The sequence below is a fragment of the Tenrec ecaudatus genome, chromosome 11 (genome assembly GCF_050624435.1).
Source record: "Tenrec ecaudatus isolate mTenEca1 chromosome 11, mTenEca1.hap1, whole genome shotgun sequence".
NCBI classification, from domain to species: domain Eukaryota; kingdom Metazoa; phylum Chordata; class Mammalia; order Afrosoricida; family Tenrecidae; genus Tenrec; species Tenrec ecaudatus.
In genome coordinates, this window is record NC_134540.1 from 65,004,050 (window position 1) to 65,015,302 (window position 11,253).

Sequence of the window (11,253 nt, forward strand, 5' to 3'; positions counted from 1 at the left end):
AGCTTTCCACGCCCACACTCACAAACTGTAACCTTGCCGGCGGCAGGGAAGTGACCCCAGGGTTTTCCTCTGGGGTGGGCTGCGGGTGCTCCGATGGAAACACTGCGTGATGGAGGGCCAAGTGTTTCCACCAGCCAAACCGCTTGAGACTCAGGGTGGGCGTGCAAGGCCGCAGCTCCTTCTGGGGTGCAGGAACACGTTGGCAGACCCGATTTCTTCCAGGAAGAGATGGGGGCGGGGTAGAATCAGAAGGGAAATCAATTTCTCTCTCTCCCACCCCCTCCCTTTTTTCCCACTTTACCTCCCTCATTCCAGGGCCTCCTCCCTCCGCACTTTGGAGGGGGCTAGATGAGGGGGATCAGGGGAATTCTCGGAATGGTTTGCATTCTGTTCCTCCCCGTTTGGCGGTCCAGAGGGTAATGAGCTCCGTCCCCCACGCTTCAGACCCCGAGGCACACAGTCGTTGGGAGCGGTAAGCTCCTCTGGGCCATAGTGGACCTAGGTGTGGCCACCGCGCCCCAGCTGTGCAGCGAGTTGAGCTGCGGGACGCTGGCGGCCAGGGGACTCGCCTCGCCGGCTGGGGACACTGGCACCAAGGGCATCCCAGCTAGGTTCTGACAGCGCGGTGCCGGGGAGAGCTGGGTGCGGCTCCGCTAAGCTCGAGCCACCAGAGGCGGGGGTGAGGTAGGGGGCCGGGAGTCGGGGAGCCCAGGCTCTGGCACTCGGGAGGGAAGGTGGGGGACCCTGGGAAATGGCGCAAGGCTATTCCTGCTGGGCGGCCGGGCTGCAGCCCAGGCCCCGCGGTCAGAAACAAATAGCTGGGGGTGGGGGACCCCCTTTCTCTTTCCTTCCCTTTTCCGGCGCTCCTTCGGTGCACCTCTCCCAATCAGTCTGATTCAAGACTCAGTTATCCACACCAGTTGATCCAGGAGCCGGAACCCTGTCCCCAACGCCAGGCAAGCACCTTTCGGAAACCGTGGCCCCCCAATGACTCCGGGGGGCCTGCAGGTCCGGAGCGCAGCCCTGGGCCAGACGTCGGAGCGGAGGGGCCGAGGAGGGGCAGGGTCTCCCGTCGCGCGGCCCAGCGCGGCCCGTTCCACTCACAGAGGCAGAAGTGGGCTTTGAGAGGGGGCGTTGTGGACCCCGGAGCTCAGGACCCAGCTGGGGACTTGCAGGCGGGGCGCGGCGGGGTCCCCTCGGAGGACCCGCTGCGCGCTCGGAGTCAAAACGGTGACGCCAGTGCTCGGCCGTCAGCAGGCGGCGACGTCGAGGTAGTTGGGGCTGGCCTGGCGTTGCAGGGACGCCGAGGAAGGAGGCTAGGAAGCCGGCAGGCCCCCCGACCACCCGCCGGGGAAAGGCGAGGCCGTCTACTGCGTCCGGAGGGTCTGTCTCGCAGGGCAGCTGTCCCCTGGCCCACAGGGTCGCTGTCAGCCGGCATCCCTCGGTGGCTGGGAGCTGCGGGGGGTTTCTTGACCTCCAGCCACAAGGAGCGCGGCCGGGCGCTGCCCTCCCTGCCACTGGGAACCCAGCCCTCCCGGGTCCGCGTGGCCGCGCCACCCCCTCCGTCTTCGCTGTGCTCGGGCTTTCGCCTTGCTCCATCGCTCGTCCTCTTACACCGCCCCCCACTCCCCCTAGCCGTTTTTTCCCCTATTGGGGATGGAGTCTGAGACTGGGTTTGAATTTTAATAAGGGATCCAATTACAGCTCAAAGATGGATTTGGTGGGGGTGGGAGGGGGGAGGAAAGGGCGGGCAGATATTTTGGGTAGATCCCTAAACTCTGCCACCCTTCGTTATGTAAACCCCGAGCTGCCCTCCAGCATACATTACACACAGTTAGACGATCAGAGGTCTGATGGTGGCTAACCCCAAACTCACTGCCCGGCCGACGCACAGCGCCCCTGTAGGACAGAGGAGAGCTGCGCCTTAGGGTTTCCTAGACTAGGAACCTTTATAGGCGCACCGTGCTTAACACATAGCACTGTGCTTAACACATAGGGCTCTGCAACCCTAACTCACCCTGTGACTAAGAGTTCCCAAATTTGAGTACATCTCTTCTTGAGTCCATCTCTTCTGGCTAGGAGTTTCCCCAGTTTTTCTTCTCTTATTTGTGCAAGAAAGCAACCTGACTGACAGGACAGCTCTGGCCCAGAGCTAGACCCCCACCCTCACAAGCCTCTAAAATTTGGAGCACGTTCTTTAGCATCCTCCACTCCCCACTCCCCAATTTGGGTGGCGGTGGTTAGATTTTAGGGTGATTTGCCTGAAATACGCGACTACAAAATTTCCCGGGGATTGAGCGATTTCTGCGTCAATGCGTTTCAGAGAAAGAGAGGGTAGCAGGGAGCTGCTAACCGCGAAACCGGCCCTTAGAAACCCCTCTGCTCCGCGAAGACTGGCAGTCGGAGGAGCCCGCAGGGCCAGTTCTGCTCCCTCCTACCCGGTCCGGAGGAGGCAGAGTCCACTGCACTGCAGGGGCTGCGCTTGGCTTTCTTGGGGAGGCAAAGGGAGAAATGGCCCAGCGCTTTCGGCACAAGTGATCCCAACCATGTACAATAGTCTCTATTCATTTATTTATAACCTTTTGTCATTTCTGATTTTGGTCCTTTGTGTCTCCTCTGCGCTTTTATCTTGGTCAATGTGGGTAGAGATGTATTATATTTTCAATCCAAGAAGCATTCTTATTTTCATTTATTTCTTTGATTGCTTTTCTGTTTTTAATTTCATTAGTTTCTGCTCTAGTTAACAATGTTTTTCTTCGTCGTTTGCTGATATTACTTGTCTCGATCTAGTTTTCTAAGACCGACGTTTAATGACAATTTTAGATCTTCCTTCTTTTCTGACACATAGATTCCATACTTGTAGGTTTCCCTCTAGATACTGCTTCTGCTGCAGCTTACAAATTTCAATACTTTCTATTTTCCCTTAGTTCAAAATATTTTAAAGTTTCTTTTAAGATATTTTCTTTGACCCAAGTGTTATTTAGAAGTGTGTTTAATCTTCAAATATATTGAGATTTTCAAGCATTTTATTGATTTCTAGATTAATTCCATTGTGGTCTATTTTTTAAAAATGTTAAGGTATATCTTATGGACCAATATATGATCTCTTTTGGCGAATGAACCGTGTGGGCATAGAGGAATTTCAACATATTCTGCCGTTTTGGTAAGAAGTATTTCTTCAAATGCCACTTAAAGCTAATTGATTGGTTGTGCTGTTCAGGTCATCTGTATTATTACTGATTTTCTGTCTGCTAGATTTATCGATTACTCAGAAAGGGGTGGTCTATTCTCTGATTAACGTATTGGATCTATTTCGTTCCCTCTCTTTGGGTCTCGTACATTTTGATGTTCTATTGTTTGGGGCATTCATGTTCAGGATTGCTGTGTCTGTAGTGCCCCACTTTATCCCTGATCATTTTCTTGGTTCTGAAGTCTGCTCTGCCTGAAATGTATGTCGACTTCAATTCTTTCTATTAGTGTCAACCCGGTACATCTTCCTACATCCCTTTACTTTTAATGCATCTGAGTATGTTGCAAGTGGGTTTGTACAGAGAACATATAATGTGTTGTTTTTTGAGTCTACAATGGTAATCTCTTTTGACTAGGATATGTAGACCACTCACATTTAAAGTGATTGTCAATTTTAGTGGCTTGATCTAGTGTTTGAAACTTTTTTTTTAATGTACTTGCCTTTTTCTTCTCTGCCACATCCACTAATTAATTAACTGTTAACATTTTGTTAGCACCTGTCTAAGCACTCAGGCAATATGCCAGCAGACTGTATGGTAAACTGGATTTTGTCATCCCAGCTGACAGACCGGCCAGCCTGCCCCATACGTCAGTGAGTCTGTTGTACTGTAAGCTCTCTCCGAGAGTTGGCCGTGAAGATTCAACTTCATGAAGATGCCACTTCCCCACAATTCATCTCAACATTCAGTGCACTCAACATTTTTCAACGGGATTTCTGTGACAAGCCAATTATAAGGTCATACAAAATATAAAGCACCCCAAATAGCCCAGATCCATGAATGGATGTGGAGAACATTATGCGGAGTGAAATTAGACCATCGTGAAATGACAGCTATGGCATGAGCCCACTGTTACAAATCAAGACCAGAGTTTTCATGCCAAAGGAAGCAGACTTTGGTGGTTACCAGTGGGTGGGGGAGGGAGGAAGATGAAGCAAAAGACTAGAGGGTCCACAGTGGTAACTTGGGTGCCGGGGAAGATATTTTTCCACAAGAGGGAGAAGAGAAATCCAAGTCAGGGCAGGGCAAACTATTGGGGATTTGATAAATAGTTTAAGTTCTTGGATACTAAATTAATGATCTGGGTGAGGGGAGGGATAGGTTATTGAGGGAGGAGGGTGGGAGAACAAGAACCCCGTATATGGAGGGTTTAACATGATATTGTTGTTGATTTCACTTCTTAGGAGGAACTGTGTAAATATACATAGTTTGTTTCTTTAAAAACAAAAATCCCTCCAGATTCCTTATCCCTCAAACCTAAGCTATGGTCTGAGTGGCTTGAAAGACACAGTAAAAAGAGGAGGATAATTAAGATTGAATTGGAGTTGGAGTCTTTAGTGACAATCAAGTTCATCTCAAACAAACAAGCGAACAACCCCCAAAACATGATAAAATCAATGATCTGAAATGTAAATCTCCACCTGATTCACAATAAAAAAACTAAACAAAAAAATTAAAACCAGCCAAGATAATTTTGGTGCAGGAGAAGGAAGAAAATACACTCTTCCACATAATTACAATTTAGAAATGATACTAACTTAAATAGTTACAGAACAGTGGGGCGGAGTAGTGGGCCCACAAACACCCTCACACACCGCACGCGAATAGGACCTTGTTGGAGGGGATCGTGCACATTGGTGGGTAGGAGATTCAGTCCATGGTGCTGTGACCGTGGGCTTTCTGTGTGGGAACATGAAACCTTGTGCTTGATCTGAAATCCTCCACAACTCAGAACAGAGAACAGAAAACAAAACTCTAAACCTTTTTGGAGAAAAGCGTGATGAAATTTTACCACCAGAAAACTTATTTATTTATTTAAATGTACATAAAACAAAAACCGGAACAGAGTTAAGGGGCAAGCTACAGACCAGGAGGAGATGTTTGTGTGCGTTGAAGCAACAAAAGATCATGTTCCCCAAGGTGCAGGACTCTGACAAATTAGTACGAGGAGGACAAATAACTCAAAATGGGCCAAAGTCCTCAACCAGGCCAGTCTCCGGACGAAAGACACTCAGTCTTACTTGATTCAAAGAAATGTCAGTGAGAGCAATTGGCGTCACGTCTGCTCCGAAGTAACAAGAAGGACCAGATCTACTATTACCAAGTGTGAGTGAGGACGCGGCCAAAGAAGAGCGCCTCAGGACAATGACGGATATTTCCTTAAAAGACTTTTGTCCTGGCTCCACCCATCTTGCAAGGAAACGTAAGGTTTAGGAATGTTCACTGAAGCACAAGTAACGGAAAGTAGAAATGGGTAATTCCCCGAAGTTGCGAACAACTTTAACATCCGATGATCAGGCAATGAATAAGATAAACGAGGGTGGAGTTAATAAAATGCACGATGATGAGGACACGGGCTCCACAGGCATCGACACAGAGAATCTAAACACAGTAACGTGGAACACGATGTCACACGTGTGCGTCCAATCTGACGTCATTGGTAAATGATAAATTCACATGCAAAGCAATGCTATATCAAGAGTCTGATTATATCATTATTTATAGATATACCTTCTGTAATAAAACTAGTACAAATATAAAAGTAAGAAAACATGAAGAGACAGAATCCAGAAACTGCAAAGTAGCGGGTGGGAGAGGGAGGGTATCTATGGGGTGGCGAATGAAGTCAGAATTTTAGCACTAGAATTTTATTTATTTATTTATTTTTAACAGTTCTAATGACATATTGTTCACGTACCATACAATTCAAGGGTTCAAATATATTAAAGAGAGTTGCACAATAAAATGTTATTTCTTCAAATAAAAAGCAAGTGTACTTGGCAAAATACTAAATTTGCAAAAGCTGACTGTGGGTATCAGGACATTCCTTCAAGATTTTCCCTGAAAAAAGCGTACTTGACCATACAAAACAAAAGTTTAGAATTCTTTTGCTCAGAATTTAAAACAGACGTTTGAAAACCTTGTCCTCTTTAGAAGGTAATAGACTAACCATGCAATGAGCACCTCTGTATTGTAAGGATTGTCCAAAGTATCTACAATGTTAATGAACTACCTGTTACCTGGTCTGAAGTGAGGGTTTCACTGCCGTGGAGTCAGTGCTGACTCAGAGCAACCCCTGGGGGTTTCCAGTCTGTAACTGTTTGCAGGAGTAGAAAGCCCAGTCCTTCTCCCTCGGAGCTGCTGGTGGTTTCGAACTGCCGACCATGAGGATGGCAGCCCAACTCGTAACCACTACACCACCAGGGCTCTGGAATATAATGTAATTAGTCGTGATCATGAAGATAACAATGACAACTGTGACTTTGAGAGAGCACTGTATGCCAGCCATTTAACCTGCATCATCGATGAACGCTCGTGTGTGAGATCAGTACCTGATTTACATGCAAGGTTATTAGTATTGCCCAATCATTTTCCTAAAGGCTGCAGCAGTCAGTCATGTGTCAGCACATCTCTGCCACTCGATGTCCTCACCTCTCGTGTGGGGGGTATAGCTGATCTTTCACATTGTCACCCACCCAGTTACATTCATATGCAAATAACAGGCTTCCATTCTTCTGGGAAATGTATTCTGAAGCAGGACATGGACACAGCACATTCTAGTAAAGTGAAATTTGTGTGTAGCGATCATGGCAGGAGAAATGAGAACGTATGATCTAACTTCATCTTCTTTTAGACCCCTGGACACAAACACACACACACACACACACACACACACACAGGCCATCATTTAGTATGGCTAATGAAAGCAGGAGCGAAGGCAATGGGGAGCGTTGCGGGTTTCTATCACCAGGCGCTGGCCAGGCCCCACTGTGGAGAGCTCCCTTTGAGGGGCCCTGCACTTTGGAACACTCAGGCAATCAAGCCAGTTGGCTCCCCTTCCTCAACCACACTGATGACACACGCAGACCCACCCTGAAACGATGTCTATGAAAGCCCCACAGAACCAGTTGCTCTCCCCTCGACAAGCTCCCTGCTGTGCTGGAAAGGACTGACAGTCCTGAGAGTCAGAGAGGGTCACTCCCCTGTCCAAGACCACACAGGCAGCTCCGATGTGTGAGGGTCCAGCCCCTGCCCTAACTACTAGCCCATCTTGTCAGTCCCACATGCTCTGACCTCTCCTCCGTCTTCACCCTTCGCTGGAACCACTTGCGGTGTAGCTGGGTTTACCTGCCTGGATGAAACCCACTGCCACTTGGACTCATCGCAACCCTATAGGACGGGGTGGACGTGCCCTGGTGCATTCCTGGATGAATTCCTTACGGGAGTAGAATGACTCATCTTTCTCTCTTGGAGTGGCTGGTGGTTTGGAACTTCTGACCTTGTGGTGAGCAGCCCCACGGGTAACCACAATGCATATAGATGATCTTAAAATGACACGCTATGATTTCCCTCTGAAAAATTCAACCAAGCAGACATTTTAGCAGGTCTCCTTAGTAGGTTACACCCCCTACTGGGTGGCTATGGGTCCGAGCTGACTGGATGACAATGTGTTTGTTGAGTTTCCCCTAAACTCAGGAGGCTTGCTGTTCTTCAGTGTCTAGAGCAGTGGTTCTCAACCTGGGGGTCGAGACCCCTTTGGGGGTCAAGCAACCCTTTCACAGGGATCTCCCGATTTATAACAGTAGCAAAATTACAGTGATAAAGTAGCAACGAAACTAATTTTCTGATTTGGGGGTCACCACGACATGAGGAACTGTGTGAAAGAGTCGCAGCCTTAGGAAGGTTGAGAACCACTGATCTAGAGGAACAACTGGGCTCCTTCTGGCATGTAGGGGGAGGCTGGGAATTGAATCCCATCTCCCTGGCTCCTCAGCTGTGTTATTCTGTGTGTGCCTCTGAAACTCTCTGGGCCTCAGTTTCCTCACCTAATATCTACCCCAGTCGGCTGCTGTGAACATAAGCACTCCACAGGTGAAAACAGTAGTGCTCTTGCGTGAGTGCTGGTCGGGAAGCAGGGCGGGGTCTGGTCCTGCCACCACTCTTCTGGGGCCTTCACTTCCTGGCTCAGACTGGGACACGGGATGGGCTAGAGTTCCCGGCTGGGAATGAGCCGGCGCTGACTGAGGCAGCTGGCTTGAGGGGACCTCAAGAACCGAAAGCAGGTGCGAGATGGTGTTTTTAAGTCAGTGTGGGACCCCCAAATGGAACATCTTGCCTCCTAGGGCAAACCCCTTCAGCACTCTTCGAAATCACAGTTTCACTTTTAGCAAGACCCTGCTGTGGAGGGGGAAAGCCCCTCAAGGCCGAGCCCTCTCTCCAGGGCGGATACTCTTGCTGAACTGTGACAGCCTGGGGCGCCCTGCTGCACAAACTCATCTCTTTCCTGTTGCTAGTTCCTTAGCTCCATCTGTCCTGACCCCTTTGTCCTTCTGTCTTTACCATTCCTGCTACTCTCTCACTCGGGAAGTATGGTGCAGACTAGTCCAGAACTTGACCTTCAGGCCCAAAAGTGTCCGCCTGTCCGGCAGCCTGGGCCCAGCATCCTCAACATTCTTACATCCTCGCTCAAGTGCACCTCGCTTGGTGGCTGCAGGAACTCTCGGGCGGTGTGGTAACTCCCTAGGGTTTGGGGTGCCTGTCACTTTGTAGCATAAACTCTACAGCTTTCGTTCTAGAAGCACATCCGCCAGGTATGAAAAGGTATTCCAGTTAGAAGCACAGGTAGAAATGCTGCCTTCTTGCTATTCAGAATGATGCCAAGGCAGGGAAACAGTGCCCAGCCATCACTCAAGGAAAGCAAAACCGAGACCGGAGATACAGACGGCTGGTAAGATCGGATAAATCGGCCCATGCTGACGACGTCAGACAACAATTTGAAACCAGGATAGAAAGCTGAAAAGAAAAGTTTACACCCGTATATTTAGGAGTTCTGATCTGGACTGCTTCTCCAGTGGCAACAATCTTAAACTTGGTAGAAGAGGGTATGTAGGGATAGAGAAGTTAAATGCTGAAAATATGCATGGGCATTCATTGTACAGTTGATTATGGCACACGTTGGTAGGTCAAATGTAACATTTTGATCTTCCTTTTGACCCATTTAAAAGCTATTTCAGTTAAAAGAGAAAGTGAAGGGGAGATACACATGGATTAAGCCTCTGGCGAAGGCCCTCTTACCCAGACCAGGGCGTGCGTAGCCTTGCTACCGTGCAGAATGCAGAGCAAGGTGCGGAGCCTTGCTACCGTGCAGAATGCAGAGCTGCAAAGTGGATTGTTGCAGATGCAGTTAGGTGAAAATTCAGGACCCATCGTGATCCATTTAAGTTCATTCTAGTTTTAAATATTTTCTGATTTATTTTTGATTGAGGTTTTAGCTATTTTAATATTATTCTTAGTTTTTTTTTGTCTTAAAAAAATCTTTTTCTGTCTATGAAATCCGGTGTAGGTAACTCTCTAGAGACAGTAACTGGATTAATGATTCTTAGGGACACGGTAGGGGTAGTTGGGAGAGATGCGGAGCTAATAATGATGAATGTGAGAATCAAGAAAATATTCTAAAACTGACTATGGTGACGATTGTACAACTCTTCTTAATGTGATTGAATTAGTGAATTGTATGACATGTGAATTATATGCCATTCAAACTCTTGGGGGGGGGGGAGGAAAGTATATATGTAACACATGTTAAAAATGACACCTTTTTTGTTACATATATCACTACCCCAAGGAGGAAAATAAAATTCAAAAATGGAAAAAAGTGTCATGTTTAAGATACAGTAAATATTCAATAAATTGAAGCTAAACCATGGTATGTTCAGAATTAAAGGGATATTTAAGGAAACTATGGTACGCCTTTCAACAGAATGGTTAGCATCACACACGTGTAGTGTAATTATGGCAGCGACGCAAACCCAAGGGGAACCGATGCGCCTTTTTAAAGACGCAACCGTGTGCGAACGTTGGCGAACATTGAAAGCAGACTCATCCCGATGCCTTGCCTCTGCTCTTCTTCCAGTTCCTGAATCTCTGCCGTGTTGTTTCAGCACTTTCCCCCCTTTAGCTACTGACTGTTTTTAATGAGAACTGGGCAACGAGTCAGATGGAGACTGAAGGCACCCCCACCTCAGGTCGCCGGTCAGGTCTGGCACCGAACTCACGCCCCAGCGCACTTTCAGGCAAACCATCGACAGGGCTACGGAGGGGCCAATGAAACTAGTGAGGCCTGAGCATCTCAGAATCGGTCTACCGCTTTTGCTCACGGAAAACTGAAACACGATTCACGTCGCATCGCCGAGGGGGACGCTTCGTGGAGCTGTAAATGGGCCCGTGGTGTTGGGGCCCCTGAACCTCCATTCCAGACGAACCCAGCTCGGCACAGACTGGCGCTCTGGAAAAACCTCCGCCGGTGTTGTATTTCTCTCTTTTTCTTTCCCCTTCCCTGTCCTGTGCTCTGGGGCCCGGGTAATCAGGAAACCACATCACCTGGCTGTTTGGGATCCTGGATCAGGCCGAGCGTGAGTGTGCACGGATGTGCGTGAGTGTGAGTTCTCGCCCGGGGAGGCCTGGGCTGTTTCTTCCTATGCTGCCCGCCATCCTCCAGTGGTTCTGTGTGTTCATCTTCGTCCTCTGCATTCTGTTTCTCTTTGATGGAGGCTTTTCTGTGCTTGGTCCAGTCGTGGTGGTTGATGGGTTTTGCTTGTTTGTTTGATCCCTGTGTGTTTTGTATGATTTTCTGCGTTATGGAATCCAGGACAGGCAGGTCTATGGAGGCAGTACCTGAATGATGGCTGCGTAGGGGCATGGCAGGGGAGGAGGGGGAAGTGAGGATCTAACAACAAGGAGTACAGGGAGGAAACATTCTGAGAGCATGGTGATGAAGGCACTCCTCTTAGTGATTCAGTGATTATACTGTCTGATATGTGAGGCATATGCCAATAAAACTATTTTTAAAAAAGTCTTTGAGGAAAAGCCCCAGGCCCCCGATGTGTGGTCATTTTAAACCTAGTGTTCATCTGCTTATTTATTTCATGTTTAGGGTCCATCCTGGCAGGCATGCTGGGCGCTGCCTTTGGCAGTGAGCTCAGGTCTCTGAAGCTGAGGGTCCAGG